The sequence below is a fragment of the Fukomys damarensis genome, unplaced genomic scaffold (assembly GCF_012274545.1).
Source record: "Fukomys damarensis isolate Sample0158 unplaced genomic scaffold, DMR_v1.0_HiC HiC_scaffold_15, whole genome shotgun sequence".
Lineage (NCBI taxonomy): Eukaryota > Metazoa > Chordata > Mammalia > Rodentia > Bathyergidae > Fukomys > Fukomys damarensis.
Window position 1 is genome coordinate 20,306,308 of NW_022900927.1, and position 22,501 is coordinate 20,328,808.

General features: G+C 47.6%; 3 long non-coding RNA genes across 3 annotated transcripts; 1 reads left to right on the forward strand and 2 right to left on the reverse strand.

Annotated features, from left to right (window-relative positions):
* Positions 1–1,790: 1,790 nt before the first annotated feature.
* On the reverse strand, positions 1,791–5,305 carry LOC104851938. Its single transcript, XR_777344.2, has 3 exons — positions 5,215–5,305; positions 3,741–3,947; positions 1,791–1,862 (listed from the first exon to the last, which is right to left on the reverse strand). It is a non-coding gene; the product is annotated as an uncharacterized LOC104851938 (long non-coding RNA).
* A 2,745-nt stretch (positions 5,306–8,050) lies between these two features.
* Positions 8,051–15,794, reverse strand: LOC104851939. The gene is made up of 4 exons (XR_777345.2): positions 15,770–15,794; positions 15,481–15,601; positions 13,615–13,774; positions 8,051–8,241 (listed from the first exon to the last, which is right to left on the reverse strand). It is a non-coding gene; the product is annotated as an uncharacterized LOC104851939 (long non-coding RNA).
* Positions 13,762–19,817, forward strand: LOC117286143. Its single transcript, XR_004517266.1, has 3 exons — positions 13,762–14,227; positions 15,016–15,159; positions 19,228–19,817. It is a non-coding gene; the product is annotated as an uncharacterized LOC117286143 (long non-coding RNA).
* Positions 19,818–22,501: the final 2,684 nt, after the last annotated feature.

The window sequence follows — 22,501 nt, forward strand, 5'->3', positions numbered from 1 at the left end:
TCGTTTTTTTTTTTTTTTAAAGAAGCGAAGAGAGAAAAATTTGGGGGGGAAGGGACGGGATTGCAGGTGGAGTAAAATGGTAGGCCAGGAATGTTTGGCCCCTATACTTAGATTTTTGGTAGCTAAGATTTGTATGTGTGTTAGGGAGGGGGATAAAGAACGGGAGGACGCCAAGGAAGAGGTTTAAAGATCTCTCATGTTTGGGGGCCAAAGGAGTAACATTTTTGGGGGGAAAGATCCTTATCCAGATAACTTGAGTTAAAGCCCTACCCCATCCTTCTCTTAGGACCAAAAGGGGGCCAAGTAAAGAGGGAGGTTGGTGAAAGGCAGGGAGTGCTGTTCTTGTAGTTGTAGTTGCCTCCCAAATGTACCTGGCTGAATATCCGCCTTGCCTGGGAAACTAGGGGTCACGTGTGCTACTGCACCCACGGATTTGGACAAGGGTATTTCTGGGTCTCAGTGTTCCAACTCCCTACATCCTGTAGGCTTAGCCTAACAGGTGTGTTTGATGCAAATGAGGAGGACGTCTGTAAGGTTGGGCCAACCCCAAAGCCCTTTGGTCCATGATCCAGTCTCTCTTCCTTGCAACATTTTGGAGAAGATAGTACCACAGCAGATATGGTGGTTTAGCATATTTGGAAGAGCAAGAATCTGTCCTGGTTAGATTCCATGAAGCAGAAAAGGAGATCCCCTGGAGCTATGAGGTGGGAGCTCTTTGGGGTTCCTTTAAGATATTTTTAGCCAGGCAAGGGATTTAGCTCAGTCCTGCCCATAGATAGATAGATAGATAGATAGATAGATAGATAGATAGATAGATAGATAGATATAGATATATAGATATATAGATATATAGATATTTTTGCCAAGTATGGTGCACAAACTATAATCTGAGCACTCTGGGAGGCTGAGGCAGGAGAATAGCAAGTTCCAGCTCACTTTAGGCAACTCAGTAATTTGTGAATACCTTGTCTCACAAAGGGGAGAGGGGAGTCACTCAGTGCAAAGGACCTAGGTTCAGTGCCCAATACCAAAAATAACATGAAGAAATCTTCTGATGTGGGAATTTGATATTATGAAGGTATCGTGAATGCTGCTGGGGGGAGCAGTGGAGAGCTGGGTCTAGTGTGGAGCATGACTCCAACAGTCCTACTTAGGCTTCATTATCAATGTAATCAGATGTCTTTTTTTTTTTTTTTTTTTTTTTTTTTTTTTGAGGTGCTGAGGATCAAGCCCAGGGCCTCAAGTGTGTTGGGCAGATACCGGCAGATACTTTACCACTGAGCTACATCACCATCCTTGTAAATATCTGTATAGGAGGTCAGAGTTAGCCTCTCAAATCCATACCCAGGATCCAAAGGGCACTTTGGCACCAGGAAGGGCGCTTCTTGTCTCTTTTCTCGTGGATTTGGAAAGGTGTTTCACCATAACAGAAGAAATCCCAGGCATCCCCCCAACCATGAGATGGAAAAGAGAGGAAAGAGAGCCAGGAAGAGGCTACATCTCTCCAGTACACCCAGCGCTGGCCCCTCCAGCAGAGGACACATCTATAAATAGCAGAACAGAGAGCAGAGCACAAAGAGGCCCCAGAAATCCAAAGTGCAGGTTCTGAGATCATGTTGGCAAAGACAGCCCCCTGGCCTCAGGAAGAACAGAGAGGCAAATGTGGTGTGTTTAGGGACCTGCGGGTGGGGAGGAGGCATTAGGATGAAAGGCCAAGGAAGCTAATGAATCTCTTCCAGGGTCTGGTTGGGAAGCAGAGGAATGAACTTAATGGCTTCTGGAAGTAATGTCTATACCGATGTCCCTTTTCCACCGCCTCTGTGTTCCTCTCTGGGAAATAATTTCAGTGGGCTTGTGCTTATCTGCAAGTGGGGAATAATTATGAATTATTAATTCATAATTAATAATAATAAATCATAATAATTAAGACTGTTGATTGTGACCATTGCTCTCCAGTGAACATGTGAGGCAGAAGGCAGCTTCAGTTAGCCCCTGCCCTCTGTAACAAGCAAACTGAGGCCTGGCCCCTCTTGAAGGCAGCCTTGAACTCAGTCATATGTGGACTGGTTGCCTCATTATCAGTCAAGTCATGTTACACCTCACAGAGTATTTGTGCTTAATGCAACCACCTCCCACTAACTTCACATTTCAAAGTGCTTTGTAGCTTTGGCTCCCGGAGAGAGAGAGAGAGTAGTGACAGGAGTGAGACTTCAACAGGGGTGGTAGCTTGGCCAAGCTCTATGTGGAGACAGGAATGAAGGCCAGGAGGCAAGACTCCCAGGATCAATACCCAAGCAATGTTGGATCAGGAGTGGACCTTCTAGTTGGTATGGTGGCTCACACCTGTAATCCCAGCACTCGGGAGGCTGAGGCAGGAGGATTGCTGTGAGCTTATGGCCAGCCTGGGCTACATAGTGAGTTCAAGACCAGCCTGAACTACATAGCCAGACCCCATTTTAAAAAAAAAAAAGGAAATGGACATTCTATCTCTCTTACCCACAAGAGATGCTGGCCTCCCTCAACCTTCTAAATACACATTTGGCCCTTTTTTTCTGATCTCCTTTTCCCCCATCTCCTTGCCCCCTCTACTGTAGGCAGGCACAGGCTTTTAGACACTATGCTCTCTAACAACTGAAGGTGGGGAGGTAGTAGTATCTGCCAGTTGTTTCACATCTGCAAAGACCCAGAGAGGAAGAAAATGCTTTTATCCCAAGAGATAATGTCCTTCTAAATCCCTGCCTTCATTTCACCTCCCCCAGCATGAAAGAGTTTACTTCATCCTCTTTCCTTTCCTCTGGAAATACAAAAGGTTGAAGGCAGGAGAGACAGATCCCATAGCTGCACCTCCAGAAAGAGTCAGAAGTAGGAAATGGAGAGAGGGTTTCAAACCTGTGGCTTCCACAAGCTTTATTTCCATTCTTCAAACTCAGATCAACATCCTGGAACCAGGGCTGGAGGAAGCCTGTCTCTCCACTCGCTCCTTCGCAGGAAATGATCTCTTATTCCACCCAGCACTGCTCCAAAATCTTTATCGGAGAACGCTACTGGTTTCTAAGGCACATTCAGGAACCCAACCCCATGCAACTCTCAGTGCCTATCTGACCCAAGGAAGTCAGTGGTCAGGCCTTCATATGGGCTCGTCCATGGAGGTACCTCAGCCTCTATCCCTCTGTCCAGACCTCACCTGCTTTTCCCTCAAGCTACCGCTGCATTCCTTGGTCTGCCTCAAGCCAGGGGACAGTTAGGAAGCCCAATCAGAGGGTCCCCCTGAGCTAGCTGTTTAATGTTCTATTAGATGGTAAATAAGGAGACTTTAGGAAAAAAGGGAAGGAGCAACTGCACCTGGCATCCTCCCCACCTGCCCCTCCTCTGGACATTGGCTTTCTCGATGAAACAGTGCGCTGTTGTTCTTGGACAACCATTCCCCACCATCACTGTTCGAAGGTTTTGAGTTTCACCCTCCGTTCACCCCCATTAATCACCCCAGCAGCTAAACATCACCCAGCCCCCTCTAGCCCTTTCTCTTCTTCTTCCCCTTAGTATTCACGGGGGAGCATTCCTCAGGGTTGCAGGCCTCACAAAGGCCCCTCCTCCAACACAAGGTCCCTCTCCCTGCAGCTACCCCAGGCCGTGGTACTGGTCACTGTTCTGGGTGTTTCCACTGCCAGCTCACACTCCTGGGCCCATTCCCCAGCTTCCTCCACGGCTGCTGCCCCATCCCCCTACACGTCGACACTCACCAGCTTGCCACATCCTCCTTCAGGCGCTGCATCCAGTCCCCACACAGCCTCTTACACCTTTCCTATCCTCCAGCATTCCTTCCTCCATGCCCAAACTGCTCCTAGACCCCATCGGCCTTCCCACACTTCTCCTTGCTTCTCTTTCCCTCCCCGGAAGACCTTCCCTAGATTCTTCAGACGATGGTTTTGAAGTCCATTCCTCCCAGCCTGAAAGGCAATGTAGCAGAGTGGTTAGTTAAAACCACAGGTTTTGTATTCAAATCCCAGCTCTGATACTTGCTAGTTTTACAGCTGTGGGCAAATTACTTAACCTCTCTGAGTCATCCATAAAATGGACATTCCCACTGGCCTCCCAGAGCTGTTATGTAGATCAGTTTAAATTTTATTTACATAGATCCAAGCATTCAGCAGGCGCTTGATAAATTGTACTTATTAATATCAGAAGCTTCTGAAGAAAGAAAAGGATGTTCTTCGGGTTCCGATGAAAGTGAATGAGATGCCAACTGCCACACCCAGGAGAGAGGTATAAAGATGACATCATCTTTCAGATAAGCAAGACCCATGGTCAGGAAGCCATGCACTTCTGTTTGTTCTACAGGGTCTCGACTTTGGCTACACATTGGAACCCCCTACTCCCTGGAGAGTTTTAAAAACTGATGCTCGGACCCACCTCCTGAGATTCTAACTTGGTTTGCCTACAGTAAAGTCTTAGCGACTGGATTAAAAAAGAGAAGGAGAAAAAGAAAGAATGAGACTCCCCAAGCTGCTAATGTGCAGCTTGAGGTTGAGTTGTAGCCCTAGGAAGGGAGACACAAAAGGAATCACTGGTATCACAGGTGTGTCCCTGCCAGGGGAGGGAAAGGAGGGATGTTATCGACATGGGGTACCCACAAGGTAGCCACATTGCTTCAGGGGGAGAGATGAGTCACTCAGGATGAACTTCTCTTGAAATTCCGGGCTCTCCTTGTTGCATTTTTGACAGCTATTATGACTTAGAAAGGGATTGCCCCAAGAAGAGACAGGAGAATAGACAAAATGACCTCTTAGCAGCCCTTCCCTCATCAGAAAATCAGAGAACCTAGACCACCAATGGCAAAGACAAAGGCAGCTACCTTCAGTAGTAGGAAAATTTGTAGTTGTTTAGTAAATGGAGTTTCTACCTGGTTGCTACAATAATAGGCCAACCAATTAGGATACAAGTTTCCAGGATCTTTTCCTATATTTCCAAAAAGATAAATCACCCCCAGGAACAGAATCTACATATTGTAATTAAGTGATAAATATTTCATGCCTGGTTCAAACTTTCTCTTCTTCTATTTAAATGGCCACAAACTTGAGCACGGAGGAACCAGGGGGATGAGGAGAGGGGGGGTTGTGGGAGGGGTTCTACTTCTCAGCTATGGGGGAGGGAAACACTGTCTCAGGGACTTCTCTATTTACTTCCCTCCTGTTCTTTTGGGAAAACATCGCTCACCTACAACAAATCAGGTCACAGGCGGCAGAGGGTGTGACTTCAGCTTGTGGCCTCAGCCCTGACCTCCTCCAGGAGAGGCCAATCCTTGATGACCCTGAGGGGACCAGGGAACAGCAGGCTTTGGAGTCAAGGGCCCAGTGTTTAAAAACAGTGTCTGTTCTTTTAAACAGGATGGCTTCAGGCAATGTATTTTGTTTACCTGAAATTTAGTTTCTTTATCTGTAAAAGAATGGCAAGATTGATCGATTGCAGTACTAGAGATTGAACTCAGGGTCTCCTGTATGCTAGGCAAATGCTCTACCACTGAGCTATATCCCCTGACCAGGCATAGCATTCACCTTGTAGGATATCCTATGCCCTGTAGGCTCTCAGTGCCTGATGACTAACATTTGCAAGAATAACAGTCCTAATTAATTGTATTCCATTGTACCCCTTCTCCCACACAATCCACCCCAGTGGTTAGGACATCTAAACAATTGAGTCCTTACAGTGAGGTGAGTATGGTGAATGCCTTAGCTCATTTAATTAACACAACAAGCCTATGAAAGGAGTATCTTATTATCCCTGTTTATTAACAGTGATTTGCAAACCAGGGAAGAGGGTGCAGAAAGTATAAAGTATGGTGCCCAGGTTCACACGACTAAGTGGTTAAGAGTGCGGGTCCTAGAATCTGTGTGGCTTCGAATCTGTGTTCCATAGCATGGGCTACTTAACCTCTCTACTCAGTTTCTTTTTGTGTAAATTGGGAACATGAATAGCATCTACCTGAAAGGCAGCAGTGAGAGTTAAGTGAGAAATGCATATACAGTATCTACCTCAGTCCTGGCTCATCACAAGTGCCTAATAAATACGAATCCTTTTGATCATCATTCATCACCATCATCATCATCACACCACTGTGCATCCTAGGGCCATGGGGTCCCCGCCGGATCTTTGGTGTTTGGGAAGTGAGTGTGTGTGCGGTTCCTTCAGAGGACACAGAGCTATTCTTCACTACTCACGCATACACACACATACACACTTCTAGGACTTGGGGAGAAGGACGCTAAGCAAATTATGACTCCATTTCAGGAATTAAATCAAAACTAACTTGATTTGGCTTCTGATGAGAGGGAAAGGTTAAAAGGGAATGAGGAGGCGTCTGGGTGTGTAACTGGTCTGGATCAACCTCAGCCCCTCTGCAGGGCCATGCCCAAGGGGAATCCTCTGGGGTGGAGGAGAGGAGGGGCCTTAAAATTCACACACTGGAAGGTGGGCCAGGGGCTGGCAGACTGTCAGGAGTGCTTCCCCAAGGAGGATCTTCCCTCACACCACCCTTACCTAGTCCTGGATTGCAGGTTACCCAAGACTGGATGGAACTGAGGGCCCAGACTAGAGGCAGCAGTCCTGAAGAAATACCAGAGCCCACACTCTTCTCTGTGAGAACATCCAGGCAGGACTGGTGTTACTATCTCTTATTTTCTAATGTATTTATTAACCTAAAGACATTACACATGTATGTGTATAAAAACTGATTCTCAGCCAGCATGGTGGTGTATACTTATAATCCCAGCAGTCTAGGAGGCTGAGGCAGGAGGACTGCAAGTTCAAGCCTAGGGAGACCCTGTCTCAAAACAAAAAATAAATTTTGAGAGATGAACTTCAATGCAAAGGCCCTGGGTTCAATCCCAGTACCTCAATAATAACAGCAATATCAACAGCAAACATTATCCGTGTTACTTAGCTTCATACCTTTAGCTCAGATAGTTTTGAGCACTGCATACTGAAGTAAACAAATCTGCTTGAGGAGAGTGGTAATTTTACCCAGCATTCTCCCTTCTGCTCCCAACTCTCTCCGTCTAGCCTTGTTAAGACCTTTATTTACAGAAGGGAAACCTGAGGTTCCTAGATGAGTAGCTTATTCAGAATCACAGACCCAAGTGTGAATCCAAGTAGGATTTCAAACCAGAAACAGAGGTCTTGGGGGACAGAGGGCAGGGAAAGCCCCCAACTGGGCCCTAACCGAGAGGTCATCGCCCACTCCCCCGAAAAGCCAAGGAAATTAAGAGCGCCTAGGAGGCAGGCGCTGTGGAGGGAGGGAGCAAAGGACTCCTGGGCTTTCCAAACAGCGGGGCCTCGGGGCAAGAGCGTCGCCAGCGCGTCCTCATTCTGCGATTACTGTCAGGGGACCATCCATCAGCGCCGCCCGGGACGCTCGGGCCAGACTGCCCGCCGCCCGCCCGGGTCTCTCCAGATCGCATTAGCGAGGGGCGAGGGCGCAGTAAGGCACCGGCTGCCAGCAAGCGGCGGGCTGGCCTCCCTGGGTGCGGGTGGGGCAGCACAGAGGGGCCACGGGGGCAGGGGAAAGGCTGCTAGGACCCCTCCTCTTCTCCCAACCTCCCCTCTGAGGTCTGATGTTGATGAGGGCACTAGAAGAGGTGGATGTGTTTGCGCAGAACAGAGGCTCCAGAGGGAGCCAGGTAGTGGCAGAAGGAATATCAGAAGGCTGGAGAAACCTGTGCCATATGAAGGGAGAAACTGAGAAGGGGTACAGAAGTGGGAGAGAAGGCAGGGGTGGGGGATGAATCGGAAAAAACGGATGGGAAAGTAGGGGAACAGAAACCCAGATTGTCAGGGGTGGAAACAACTTACATATAATTTACTGCCACCCCCTTATTTTACAGATAAAGAAACTGAGGCCCAAAGGGGAAATCCCTCATCCACACCCACTAGAGCTGCTAGCTGGGCCAGCTGTTTTTTTTTAGGCAGGGTCTCACTATGTAGTCGAGACTGACTGTAACTCACTACATAGCCCAGGATTGTTTTCAGACTCACAGAGATCCTCCTGCCTCAGCCTCCCAAGTGCTGGGATTACAGGTGTGCGCCACCACACCCAGTTTGGCGGGCTCTTGACTGAGGTTGATGTAATCCTTCAAATTGAGGCCACTGGGCTGCCCAGAAGATGCAAGGTAAGTTCCTTCCCAGCAAGGAATGTAGCTCAGTGGCTGCCTGGCAAGGGGAAGGGCCTGAATTCGATGATCCCAGTACCTAATAAGAAGAAGAAGAAGAAGAGAAATAAATTCTTCCCCACTAAAGCTATGGTCTCCACTCAGGGGAAGGGGCTGAGCCTCCAGAGATGCTTCCTTCCCCCAGGCCAGTAGGGTGCCCTGACCCCACCTCTCCAGTTCCCCCAAACCCTCAGGCCAGTCCTCAGGAAGAATACTTTCCCTTCCACAGAGTCCCCAGGAGCTGGCCCAGCTTGCTCCCTCCTATAGCAGAGGCCAGGCCTAAGACCAAAGCCATTTCCTGCTCAGTTTATCCTCCTCAGTGGACCCACTTCACGGGTTCTGTGAGTCCAAACTGAACTGAGGACTGAGGTTGGATGTGAAGAGGTGTTTCCAGGCCCCACAGACTGGAGCCATTTTTGCTGAGGACTTAAAGCAGCTGGCTGTCTCTGAGCACGGAGCCGAGCCATCTCCCATCGGGGTCTCCAGATGGTCACTCAGGAGGCATTGGGTTGAGCAAGTTGGGAGTTCCAGATATCTAGTCCCTCTGTTCATGGGCTTTGCGCTCTGGATATGGACGGCCTGATGTCGCTCTGGCTTTCTCCCCACTCAGTGCTGGCTCTGCAGTGTCATGGAATCCCCAAATCCTCTGCAATTCCCAGATCACCTGCCCTTCCTCTAGGAAGACTGTGTGAATGGTTCCTTATGGCCCTTCACAACCACTCCCCTGAAACCCATTTCCTGATCATCAGGAAGTGCCACCTTATATCTAAACTTCATCCTTCCTCTTCCCATGGCCCAACATTAGCACTTGACTTGGCCTTTTTTCACAAGGGCTCAAGCAGCACACTTTTTTCACAACTGCCTCTCCCTCCCAATGATGCTCACCCAGCCCTTGATGGCTAGGCCAGGACTGGAGGCAGCCTCCCAAGAAGAGCTCAGGACAGCCTCCTTCCCCTCTCTAAAACAACAGCCTACTTTTTATTTATTTATTTATTTTTGCAGTACCAGGGATCGAATTCAGGACTTTGCACTTACAAGGCAGACACAGCACCACTAAGCTAAAGCCCCAGCCCTTCTGCCTGTCTGTTTTTGTTCTTTTGGTACCGGGGATCAGACTCGAACTTGGGTCCTTGCACTTACGAAGCAGGCAGTAGAACCACTGAGCTAAATCCCCAGCCCTTCGCCTGTCTATTCTAAGGAATGGTTGTCTCAAGGGCTCATCTTTCCTCCACGGGCCATCCTAGATTTGTAGGCAAATGTGAGCTTCCAATCCCAGCAGTTTAGCCTCTGTGCCAATCCCCAAAGAGGCATGGGGCTCAAGAAGAGAAATAAGCAGAGCTGGAAAAGGACAACTTCCATTTCCTGTCCCTTTGTTGTTCCAGCCCCAGCTTCTATGGCCAGGGCCCCCCACAGTACAAGCCACAGACAAAAGACCTACAGACAAATTTTAGCATTATTCTTCTTGAAGGCAAACTGATGCCCTTGGGATCTAACCAAATGGAAAAGCTTGGAAATAGGTTATTCTCTCTCTCTCTCTCTCTCTCTCTCTCTCTCTCTCTCTCTCTCTTTGTGCCAGGCATCGAACTCAGGCCCTTGTGCTTGCAAGGCAGGTGGCAGAACCACTGAGCCAAACCCCTGGCCCAGAAATAGGTTATTCTGCAGCCCTCAACACTTCATCCAGAGCAGGATGTCAGCTTCAGCTCAGGAGCAGCACAGGAAGCGCAGAGTTTGGGAATAGACTATGAAGTACATTTTCTCAGTGTGTCCCAGATAAGGAGGGTAGAGCACCCAGTCTAGAAAGGCATCCAAGGAAAGAGGCCTTGGCAATAACTCTCTGAGTCTCAGTACTAACTTCACATACATTGTCTCATGCAATCCTCAGTGCCAAGTTTAGTGCCTGGCACCGATTACAAATGTGTGAATGAAATTCTTCCAGAGGAAGGTCGGGATCTTCAGTTATAGATGAAGAAACAGGCACAGAAAGGTTAAATGTCTTTTCTGGAAAAGTTGCAGTGGAAAGGCCAATAGGATGACTGAGGTGGTAGAGAGGAGGGAGGCAGAAAGGGTGGGAAAGAACTCTCAGATACCACATAGGGGTTCAGAAGAGAGATCCATGAGGGGACAACCACCTGGGAAACATGCCTTTTAAGATTATGTGCCTTTTTAGGGCAGGGGATTTAGCTCATTGGTACCATGCCTGCTTCGCAAACACAAGGTCCTGAGTTTGATCCCTGGTTCCGAAGAAAACAAGACTATATACCTTTTTAAACAACTCATGGAAGGGTGCTTTGTAGCATATGTAAATTCTGCAGGTAACATGGAGAGATCAATGAGCAGACCAGGACAATGAAGACTGAAAGAGAAAGCCAACACCAAGTGTCTAGACTGCCATCCTCCAGACCTTTGCGACATTTTAATACCTTGTGACTCCAGAACAGCCAACAGCCCGTACCCCTCCCAAGCTGGAAAACGGAGATGCCAGGCTTGAGGGAGGGTGCACATGGGCGAGAAGAGCAAGGGCACTGTTCTCAGGGTAACAGCTTCCTTAGATCAGCCTTTGTTGTTATTCTTAGTGCTTTTGTCTGATTTTAATAAGTTGCTTTGAACAGGAAATGTACAAGGCTCAGCATTTAAAAGGTATCAAAAGTTATGCAATGACAAGTGAGTATCCCTTCCATCCTCAGGCCTCCTGGCCACCCACGTCCTCGCCACATTATAACCACAGCAGCCATAGTCTTGCATAACTCTCCAAGTATCTATGCTTCTTCTGTTGCAACCCGGGGTCACCACAAAGCTGTGCTGAGCACTCATGTTTTAGGGAGAGGTGGTAAGGCGGACATACCTAGTTGGGAGTTGGAGTACTAAAAACTCTCCATATCCTTCCCACCCTGGAAAGATGCAGAAATGCTGAGGCAGGAGAGAGAGGGCAAGTGGCTGCATTCTTAAGAATTCAAAAACCTTGGGGAAGGGCGCTCAGGAGCCAGGCAGAAGAGGAACCTTCCCCAGGGATCTGGAACCCACATTCCTCCTGTCCTGGAGCTGCTCAGACCCTCAGGACCCCCCACATCGCTGGCTAAGGCGTGTACCCTCCTGGTTCCTGCTCAGGTTCTCTAGAGAACAAGGCTCTGCGCCAGCCCTGTACCATCTGTTGTACGTGTCTTTCTCGATGTCTAGCTCAAATTCCTTCTTTAGGTGCAGCCAATGGCTTTTTATTCTGCTCTCTATGGAGAAGGAACATCTTCACTGGCTTGGTAGCCTCTAGTGGCTGAGTTTCCTTCTCCCATTTGCATGCAGTTGTCTGTCAGAACCCGTCTTACTGCCTCCATCTTAGAAAAGATGTGCTGCTCTGCTGTTTCTCAACTACACTTCCCACTCTTTGAAGACTACTGAGTTCCCAGCCTAACTCCCATTTCCACCAGCCTCATTCCTACTTGGTATTTCCCTTTGGTATTATCCCAAAGGATGCTTTGGGCGTGAAGATGATGAACCCCACCATAAAACCAAGTCCTCCATCAGATTCAGGGGTAAATGCAACTGAGTCTCTTTGCAGGAGAATCTCCCATTTTGGGGATGCCCTAGCACAACTCTTGAATTTGTGCCCATCACTCTTGAGTGCTAGACCCTCCATCATGGCCTGCTGTGAGGTAAGGCACAAGTTAACCCCAAGGGTGAGATGGCTTCCCTTTGCCCTCCCCTCCAAACCCTGCCCTGGTTAACCGTATTTTTCCATTTACTAATTGAGCACTTATTATCAAGCACTATGCTAGGTTTTTGGAATACCTTGGTGACCAAAATTAGAGAAAGATTCTTGCCATGTAGAGCTTGTATCCTAGCAGGGAGACAGGTAATGAATTAGGTCCTCACTAAATGGGGGAATGACACAACACATTGAAAATGGTAATTGTCACAGAAAAAAATAGGTGAAGGAAAAAGGGATCAGGATAGCGGAAAGTTTGAGATTTTAAATATAGTATTCAAGGAGGTCTCATTGAGAACAGGTAAGTGAGCCCACAGTTAGCTTGCTAAGAATATTCTAAATAGAAAGAATAGCTCATGCAAAGGCCCTGAGGCAACAATATGCTCGGCAAATCTGTGGAATCTGGAATCTAACACAGCTGGAAGAGAGTTCACTAGAAGAGTGAGAAGGGTTGACATCCAGAGGTAATGAGAAAACAGAGGATGTAGGATCATGCAGGCTAATTTAAGGACTTTGCTTTTCACTGGGAGGAAAGGAAAAGGAAAGACCTGATTGGACTTCAGTTTTTAAACGGAGCTTCCTCTTATTGAGAATGGATTGCAGCAGGGTAAGGGAAGGTGCAAAGAGACTTGAAAGTCTAGTAGAGAGCTTGGACCAGAGTGTCTGCAGAGTGGATGTGGTAAGAGGGGCCCAGATTCTGGATTTGGTGACAGTTCCTCCACTTCCTTCCTTTGGCTTTCTAGGTTGTGTTCTCTCTTTCCTTGAAGGCTGAGAGCTCTACTCCTCTGCCTCCACTTCCTTCCTTTGGCTTTCTAGGTTGTGTTCTCTCTTTCCTTGAAGGCTGAGAGCTCTCTGAGGGTGGGGCTCAGCCCCTGGCCCAGGGTCTGCCCCAGCACCCAGGGCAGAACTCCATGCCAGAGGCAACAGACCCGAATGCTGCCCAGGAATGGACTTACAAGCAGCGCAGTCTGCAGCCCTCCCCAGCTGGAGGCACCCTGAGCGGGGAGAGGAGGCTGCTGTCTCTAAAGAGGATGTGATGGACAGTTATTGAAGGCGCTCAGCTGGGGGCTCCACTCAAGTCTTAATCTGAGCCGCCCTCAAGGAAATCATAACCAGCTCTTAAAAACATGTTAAGACCAAAGCTGGTGTGTGTGTTTGAGAAGAGCCTCAGACAGCTACTTAACACTGGAGGCCTCCGGGCCTTTGATTCCTCTGCTCCTCGCCTTGCCCTCTCCCCCATCTGGCTGGTGTTTATCGCCAAGACGTTTAAATCACACTCATTTCCTGTAAACATTTCACTGGAAATGCCATCCTCCGCTTCAGAAATGCATCTATCACTGGCTGGGGTGTACTCACGGAGCTTGGGGGTGATGGCTCCCCATCTCGCTCCCTGGTCCCCTGTCATTCCTCCTCCTCTGGCCCACATTCTCAGGTTTCATGCCTTAAGAACTGCTTCCCCTCAGTAAAACAGGGCACTTAGTGCCAGGATTATTTACAACGCTGAGAAGGTTACAGGCACTGGGGAACAGCCAGCCCATGGACACTTTCTCTTTCGGAACTCAATAAATAGATGTCTCAGCCTCCTCTGTGTTTCCTGCTGGTTCCAGGGGAGCATGGAGGAATGAGGGAACATGGATTTGGTCCAAGACAAGGCTGTCCTCAGAATTTAACATGCTTGCTAACCAGGCCCCAAATAAATTTACCCCCTTGCTGTACCTCTGGTCCTAGTACTTCCCTGCCCCGGGCAAGCACTTCTTGGCAATGAGCTGCTGGTAGGTAGGGCTTGTTTCTCAGGGGCCTCCTGTCTCCCCAGGAAGGCTGGCATCACGCTCCCATCACTGTGGCAGCTCAAGGACTCAAGCTGAAGCCATCTGACCTGGATTGGAATAGGGGTGTGGGAGATTCTGGGGCTCCTTCTGAGGAAAGGTTAAACTGGCTCAACTCCATCTATAGCAAGACAGGAGGGTGGCTAAATTCCCTTCCTGAGGACTGAAAACTTTCTTTCTTTCCTCCCCAGCCATAGCCAATCACTTTCTTCCAAATCTGAAGATTCTGCTGGTATTTGGCACTGGAGGATCCCAACCCACTTTACGGCTCGTCCCCAGTCTCACTGTCTTGACCAGTGCTGCTGTAATGAAAAGCATTGCCGGACTCCTAGTCCTTCCCAAGGGCCTGCCTGACCCAACACTTCCCCAGACACTGAAGGCATTGCTACCTCCTTCCTTCCACACCTATGACACTCCCCACACGGGGGAGCCTCCTGAGTGAGTTCCAGAGAGCCCAGGCAAGAGGCTACCAGAAGGTAGAGAGGCAGCAAAGTTGAGCAAAGGTAGGACAAACCGGGGAGGCAGCCTCACTCTTTGGGAGTCAGGTAATGCTCCTTCACAAGCCAAATGAAGAAAAGAAGTTCTAAGGGGAACCTATGACTCCATAAAATAAAGGCACATAATTGGGAGAGATATCTAATTTATCTATTGAATGCCTCCTACGTACTCTTTTATCACTTAGATGGACAGAATATAATTGGTGTGCTGAACGCCATCAATCTCAAGGCCTGGGTTTCCTGTGCTGGCTACACCTATTACTGTCAGATTATGACACTGTAATACCAAGATCAATGACATTTTAAATGTGCTCCAGTTATGGGCAATTGCTGACAATAAAAACAGTGACAAATTGATGAAACTTGGGCAGCGATGATCTGATGTCAAAAATAAACCATAAATAATCTGCTTTCCAAACTAGGAAAGGTGCCTGGGACACCAGCTTGGGGGGAAAAGGCCCAGGGAGAGGAGACCCTACCCCGCCCCAACACCTTGGCCACTCAAGGAGCGCACCTGCTTTGGAAACCTCCCTCCAGCTGGACCTACAGGGCCCCAGTGGGAAGATGGAGAGGCCATCTTTGGGTCCTTTTAGAGGGAATCTCCGGCACTGAGAATCTGAAGGGTCTGTGTGTGGCTTCCAGGGCGGAGGCCACACAAGTTGATGGAGGTGCTGGTGGGAGGCCTCACAGTGTCCTCCCCGCACTGAGGTGCTAGGGCAGAGTGGCTGAGTCACAGAATCAGCTGTAGCCAACATTAAAGCTGAGAAAGACCTTGACAGTTTCTCTTTGTGCAGGGTCAGCCTGTGTCCTCCAACCTGGCTCAGCAGACGGACCTGGACCCTCCTCACCCTACGGTGTCCTGCTCCAGGCATCCATTCTCCAGGCCAGCCCCTTCCCACCCATTGAAGGCAACTACAGCTACTTTGGGGTAGACTAAGGTAGCTCCTCCCCAGCTCCTTCTCGTTTTAATAATCACGTTAAAAATATGGCACCATTGTTAATATTGCTATCACAAAGATTATTACTATTGGCAAGCATTTGTCGAGTGACTACGACATGCCAGATTCCATCCAGGAGTTTCACTTTTTTTTTGTACCAGGGAATCAAATTCAGGACCTTGCACTTGCCAGGCAGGTGCTAAGCTGCTGAGCTAAATCCCCAGCCCTTCACATATGTTATTGTCAGTCCCCATGTGATTGGGGTTTATTTTTCATATTTAGGAAGCAACAACCCTGAGGCTAAGAGACCCAGCAACTTACCTAAGACAATGTAGCCAGTAAGCAAGAGAACAAGATAGGACCTAGGATGCCGGCTCATCTTTTCTCCTGTTGTCCCTTGCATCCCATTTCATGGATGAGGCTAAGGAGCTCCCTCAAGAACCTGCAATTTAAAAAAAGAAAAGAACCTGTAATTAGGCAGGGGCAAAGCTAGACAAAACCTAGCTTGTTTGATCCTTCCCATGTTACACCCATGCTCTTTCTAGATATAACGCCACAGCCCCCTTTCCCTCCTAGCTACTATTCACACAGCCAGGGGCTCCAGCCTTACCTTCTAAGAGGCAGCAGGAGACTCATTCTTCTGCTTTGGAGCTGAAATTCACAGAGGTGTTTGAATCCTCACGCTACCACTTTACAGCTGTGTGACCATAAGTCAGCTACTTCTCTTTGCTGAGTTTTTAGTGGTTGTGAGAATGTATTTTTGTTTGTTTGTTTGTTTGTTTGAGGCAGGGTCTCACTATGTAGTTGAGGCTGACCTGGAACTCACTTTTTAGCTCAGGCTGGTCTCGAACTCACAGCAATCCTCCTGCCTCAGCCTCCTGAGTGCTGGGATTACAGGCATGTACCACCACACCCGGCTGATTATGAGAATTTAAACTGCATAATATGAATAAAAGTATTTGTCGTGGATCCTGGCACATAGTATATGCTCACTAAATGGTAGTTATTAGAGATCTAACCTGTGACAGTGGCAGGGTACTTTAACAAACTAAAAACTCAGGAAGAAAAGAGAATCATTTAGGGGTCACAATTTGCAGCACCTGTCACATGGTGCAGGTGCCCTAGGGCCACACTGCAGTGGTGGCATGCCCTGTGATGCATAAGAGACCTCTCTCAGAGCCACAGAGAGTGTTGTTTTTTATGTTGGGGTTTTGTTGTTCTTGTTGCTGTGTTGTGTTGTGATGTTTGTTTGTTTATCTTTTGGAGGCAGAGTCTTACTATGTAGCCTAGGCTAGCCTTCATCTCAGGTGATCCTCCTGCCTCAGCTTCCCAAGTGTTAAGATTACAGGCACATATGGCTAGAGCCACAGAGGATTTTTTTATGGCAAATAGTTTAAAGCATCCTTTTTATTTTAGTATGTACAAAACATAATGTAATAAATTGCAAAGTTTTGCATTTCTGAACCTATTTTCTGATTAACAGAAAAAAAATCAATGTTTTTGTTTGGTTGAGTGTGTATGTGTGCGTGTGTGTCTAACAAGGGATCAAACCCAGGGCCTCACATCCCCAACCTAGAAAATCCTAGTTTCATGTAAAATGAATAACAATATGATACATCCTACTCTTTTTTATTAAACATGCCTTATAAAAGAATTAAATTCTTACTTGCAACCTTTCAAGTTAAGATGTGAGACTGCTGGTCCAAGTTCACCCTCCACTCCCTAATCTCATAGAGAATTTATCAGAAAAGGTGGACGGTTCCTATGTCAGGGACAGAGCCTAGACAGGAGCCAAGGTTTCCAACTTCTTCACACTTTAAAAGAACAAAACAAACAACAACATTGTTGCTTCTACCTTCCCACTGTGTTATATTCAAATTTAACATTAAGGATAAAAAGTTTCCAGCTAAAATGTATGATGTCGGTTTCTGGCTCCTTCCTTGTTTAATTTAATAATTACCAGCTAATCTCTAATCATCAACTGAGTGAATAGTCACACTTTATAGAAGGCTGCAAAATTAATTACTTGTATTCTTAAGGAAAAATACAAAAGCTGCTGCCTGTTATTCAGATTCCTTTAAATTAAATTGTATAAGGGGTGAAGGGAGGGCAGGGGTAAGGGGAAAGAATAAGAACCAAGACCTGTCATGTAAAGGTGCAAGATGAATGTAACTGTACTGTATACCTAAAATATACCAATAAGCTCAATGAGAATAAATAAATAAATTGTATAGCCATAGGGGAATTTGACCATCCACACCTTACTCCACCTGGTCTTCTCTTTCCAGTGTCCCTCTAGCCCTGCATCAGTCACCTGTGGGTACCTCTTGTAGTTATTGTTGGGGCTGCCCAGGGCTCAGGGCTGCTTTGTTCTAAGGGCCCTACAGCAGCCCTTGACCCATTAGAATATGTGCAGGACACACTCCTCCCTATGGCTCTGTTACCCAGCTCAGAAGCATCCTCCCACCCTCCAATACTGTGGTCATAACTCTTGCTCTTTGCAGAGTTTTTTTGTTATTTAGTTATTTATTTTCAGCACCAAGTATTGAACCCAGGACCTTGCACATGCTAGGCAAGCACTCTGTCACGGAGCTATACCTGCAGCCTCTCTAGAGTTTTATTTTCTTTGTAATAGCATGTGTAATCTATGTTTGTTGTAAAGAAATTAATAGTCTAGATAAGTTTAGAAAAAAAGGAAGAGGAAAAAAGTCTCTAATATCCTTGCAGAGGAAGGACCCTAGTTAGCTAAGCAAGTCGCATGACTTTGGGGATCCTGTTGAGTGCCTATCTGTTTAAGTGGCAGTTTGCAAAGCCCGATTGTCTGATATCTTAGGGCTCTTCTCAGTGTGGGGGTTCAGGGAGGTGGTATTCTGCAATGTGTCTTGATCAGACAAAAATTAAGAGTGTCCAAGCTTGGCTGGGGATTTAGCTCAGTGGTTCCGCTGCCCGCCTCAAAAGCGCAAGGACCAGAGTTCAATCCCCAGTACCAAAAAAAAAAAAAAAAAAAAAAAAGTGTCCAAACTCAATGTGGGAGGTGAGTGGTTGTAGCCTGATGTGAGGATCATTAGGTTGGTCCTTTGTGACTGTAGGGGTTGCCATAGATCCTGCCACACCTCCAATAAGCAGTTTCATGGAAAGGTGAGTCCAAGATCTCCCTCTCCACCTAGTCCATTGCCTCCCAATATTTAAAGTTCCTTGAATAAAGAACAGGTCTAAATTGCAAGTACTTCTAGGAAAGGGAATCAAATGATTTAGATCCACACCTCCATTTCTTAACTGATGAACTCATCAATGGGCTAATCCACCCTCACAATCTAATCACCTTCCAAACCCATGAGGCTCTGAGGGGACACCTCAGAAATAAACCGTAACACTGAGCTACTGAAAACTCAGATGAGGAGCCAGAAAGAGACAAAAACTCAGAGGGCAGAACTGAGGAGCTAGACTTGGTTCAGGAAATCCGTGCTGGGGGCGATAGGAGGAGAGAGGAGCGGCTTCCAGGAGCGGCTTCCGGGGAGCGGTAGGGAGGGTGGAATGTGTCCTAGAAGAAGCACACCGAGTGGAGTCATAGGCAGGGGATATTTATAGGTGAGTCAGCAGCAGGAGCTTGAAGCGAGGAGGGAGGGCTGCCAGTGACTTCGAGGAGCCTTTTACAGAACGCAGCCTTCCTAGGTGAAGGGCAAGAGCCTTGGGTCTTCACAGTAGAAAAGCGATTTATATCTCACCTCCTTCCCTGAATACAGAGATTAGATTTGGTCAAGAATAAGTCCCTGCACAGCAATTATGAACACCCCTCCTATTTGTCTTGTTGATGAATATGTAGTGGGAGCAAAGTTGGGAGTGTAGGCATCTGACAAGGTCTTTATGACTCTAGAATCACTTATTACACCTTCTTCCTCCTCCTCTGCCTTGGCTAATGGGCTGCGGGTACCCACTGCACAAAGGGCAAGAAAACACTCACTGTAGGCAATGCAGAGGTTGGGCCCTGCCCTCTCGCCCTTCAGAGGGAACTGGTGCTTGTATTCAGTTTGTGTTTCAACTCTCCTTTTACCTCCCCTTTACCTCCAGCAGGACGAAGCCTCCCCTCCCTGCAATCTGTGGGTCCTTTCATATCTTTCATCAATAGCCACCTGCTACGGGGTTTCCAGTCCGGAGAAGTGGGAGTCTGGCCTTCCTCCTAACATCGGTCTCTCCCACGCTCCACAGTCTCCTTGGCCTTGGACCACAAAGATGGTTTCTCAAGTCATCTTTCCTCCCAATGCAGCTCTTCTCCTAGGACGTTCCTCTTGGAGACTGGGGCCATCATTCCGTGAATGACATGGGGCCGGAAATCTGGATACCGTCCTGGACCTCTCAGCCCCTATCAGACTCTCTGTTAACAGATGTTTACTGGGCATCTTCAACATGGTCCCACACCCTGTTCACGGTACTGAAGAGCAGCAGGCACAAAATCCTTGCCTTCACAGGTTCGACCTCAGTGTTTGCAGTATGGACTCTCCCCCTGAGAATCTGTTACCTCATTACCCTCCTGCCTATTGTCCCCATCCTTGTCCTCCCCTGTCTGGAATCCTCTGCTTGGTAACCAACATGATCTCACAAACCCATTTCTACCTTTTTGTTGTTGTTGTTTATTTGTTTGCTTTTGAGATAGGGTCTCACTATGTAAATGAGACTGACCTGGAACTCAGTACGTGACCCAGGCTGGTCTCGAACTCACAGCGATCTTCCTACCTCAGCCTCCTTAGTGCTGGGATTACAGGCGTGCACCACCACACCCAGCTCTCCCATTTCTACCTTTTTGATGCTTTGCCAAAAACCTCAAATAAAGATGTTTTAAAAATATGGAGTGAAAAAAGTGTTGTAAATTATGTCAAAAGTATTGTACAGCTTTAAAAATGCACTGAAGTAATATATTATTCTTGGATCTATGTGAATAGTAACAATATAAAACATGGACTAGAGGAACAAGTCCACATTTGTGATAGTAGCACCTCTGTTTTGCAGGTACAGGAGAGGGGCACAAAAAGGGACATTTGTCTATAATTATTTGTTTGTGTTATTTTGAAACTCATGAGCTAAGTTGGACAACTATTATCAGTAATTTAACAAAGCTTAAGCCTGACAGTGAATACAAGGATATTACATTATTCTATTTCCTATATTATGGGAACCATATCGAATATAAACCTAAAACTCTCCAGGGGTCAATCGCTGTCCCTACCCCCTTAGCCTGGCACGTCAGATGCAGCACAGAAGTGTGCCCACCCTTGCTGCAGGCCCCATCTTTACACCGAGGGATCTCAGCTCCTGGGTCCTCTGGCTCTGTTTTCCTCTCCTAGATGCCCCTTTCTACTTTACCCACTTCCACACTCTGCCCCAGGCAGGTAGGAGCTAGGGGTGGAGGTAGGATGGCTGGTGGTGGGAGCTTTTCCTGCAGAGGACCATTCCTTCTTGTCCTGGTTTGCATCCAGCGGCGGCTAGAGGCGGATCACCTGTTTCTTTTTAAAGTCTGGTTTGTTTCAAAACTGTTATCAGTGAGGGGAGGGTGGAGAAGAGCAAGACCCCCCTCGGTGCCCTCCTCCCTCTGCCCCCAACCTTCCCAAATAGCCCAACCCTGAGGCACAAGCTTCGAAACAGAACAGGGAAAACTGATAAACTCATCCCCTGGTCTGGCTCTGCCAAGATTATTCTCTACCTTCCCTGTGGTGTTGGAAGAGGTGTTTTAGCGCAGGTACCGTCCTGAGACTGGAGGCCAGAACTCAGCTGGGCATGCCTTGGCCACAGGCTCCTGGTGGGATATTGCACAGGCACCTGAGCCCCAGGCCCAGGGCACTGCCTCATGCCATCCACCCTGTCGTCCTGCAGTGTATTGTGTTCAGAGTTCCCTCTCCCAGGGCAGCGTGGCCCTTTTCACAGACTGGTGTCAGTGCGTTATCTGTGGCCCGCTCCCTCTCCCCTCCCACCCCAAAGGCAGCTGTCCTTTCCGCTTGACAGCCACCTCAGTGACTTAAGACTACCTATCAGTGTCCCTGTCCTCTGTGACAGGCAGTGCTCACCAGCAGGGGCAGGAGTCCTGCCCATCCTGTTCACAGCTGCACCTCCAGGGCCTGCAGTTCTGCCTGGCTCATAGCGAGCACCCAGTGTTCTTTTGGCTTTTGGTGAATGAGTAAAATGTGTCCCCACTAGACTGTGGGTGCCTTGTTGATAAGCACCATACCCTGATCACCAGGAGATCTTTAATGCCTTCCACAGCATTTACCACACTGTGGGTGCTCTATAAATCCTGACTGATTTGGATCAGTGAGCCTCAATTTTCCCCCTTACAATGTGTGCAAGAGGAAGAGTCTTTGCCTCTCCATCTCTCGTCCCCTAACCACGTCAAGGTTGAAGCACGTGTCCAAATCTTCTTCTTTTTGGAGAGGGTACCAGGGATTGAACTCAGGACCTTGCACTTCTGAGGCAAGCGGCAGAACCACTGAGTGAAATCCCCAGCCCTAAACCTTCTGAGGGTACCACAGAACAGGGTGGAGTCCCTGAGGCTGGCATCTCTCCCTAGCCCAGGAGCCCAGAGCTGATGATCTAAGGACTCCTCGGGAGAAGAAGGGTTGCTCCAGGGCTGCTCCCCACTCACCTGAAGAGTCCACTGTCCATGCTGAATTCTCCGTTTGCCCACAAGTCTTGTTTAATCTTATCCTATTGTCAGGGAAAATGTTGTAGTCAATGATATCTGTGCCTCATCCTGAGACAAAATATAGGATCTATTCCACCTTAGAACAGATGCTTCTCCATCTGGAACTTCCTATCACCATTCTACTTCTAAATCCAGTCACTTCTCCAGGAATTCTTTCTTGGTTAAGCTAAACATGTTTTAATTCTCAACCCCTTCTCTCCTTACTCTACACCCCAAGAGCGCTTACAGTTTGTACTTCTTCCCTATGCTGTTGAAGTGTATTGTGTCTTCCTAGTCATCATGCATAAGCAGCACTATTTTAAGTAAGTTTGATAGATGATTATTACAAATTGACAAGAAGAAAAAATATACACCAACAAGAAAGTGGAAGAGGTTTTGTTGTTGTTTACTTTACATAGAATTTGTCAGTGCATATGAACTCTGTAGTACAATAAGAGAATTTGTCTTCTATAAAACCTTTCAGGAAGCATAAAGTACCTGTAAATACCCGAGAGTAAAGGCCATATGTTTTATTTGTAATATTTTTCCAATCCCTCTACTCTATAGGGTTTGTCCAGAGGCTTTCCTTTAAATCCTGAGTGTTGATGGGCTGATTTAGCTTTGGGCTATGGTCCACTGAGATCCCCAGATCTTTTTAAGACAAAGAGTTAT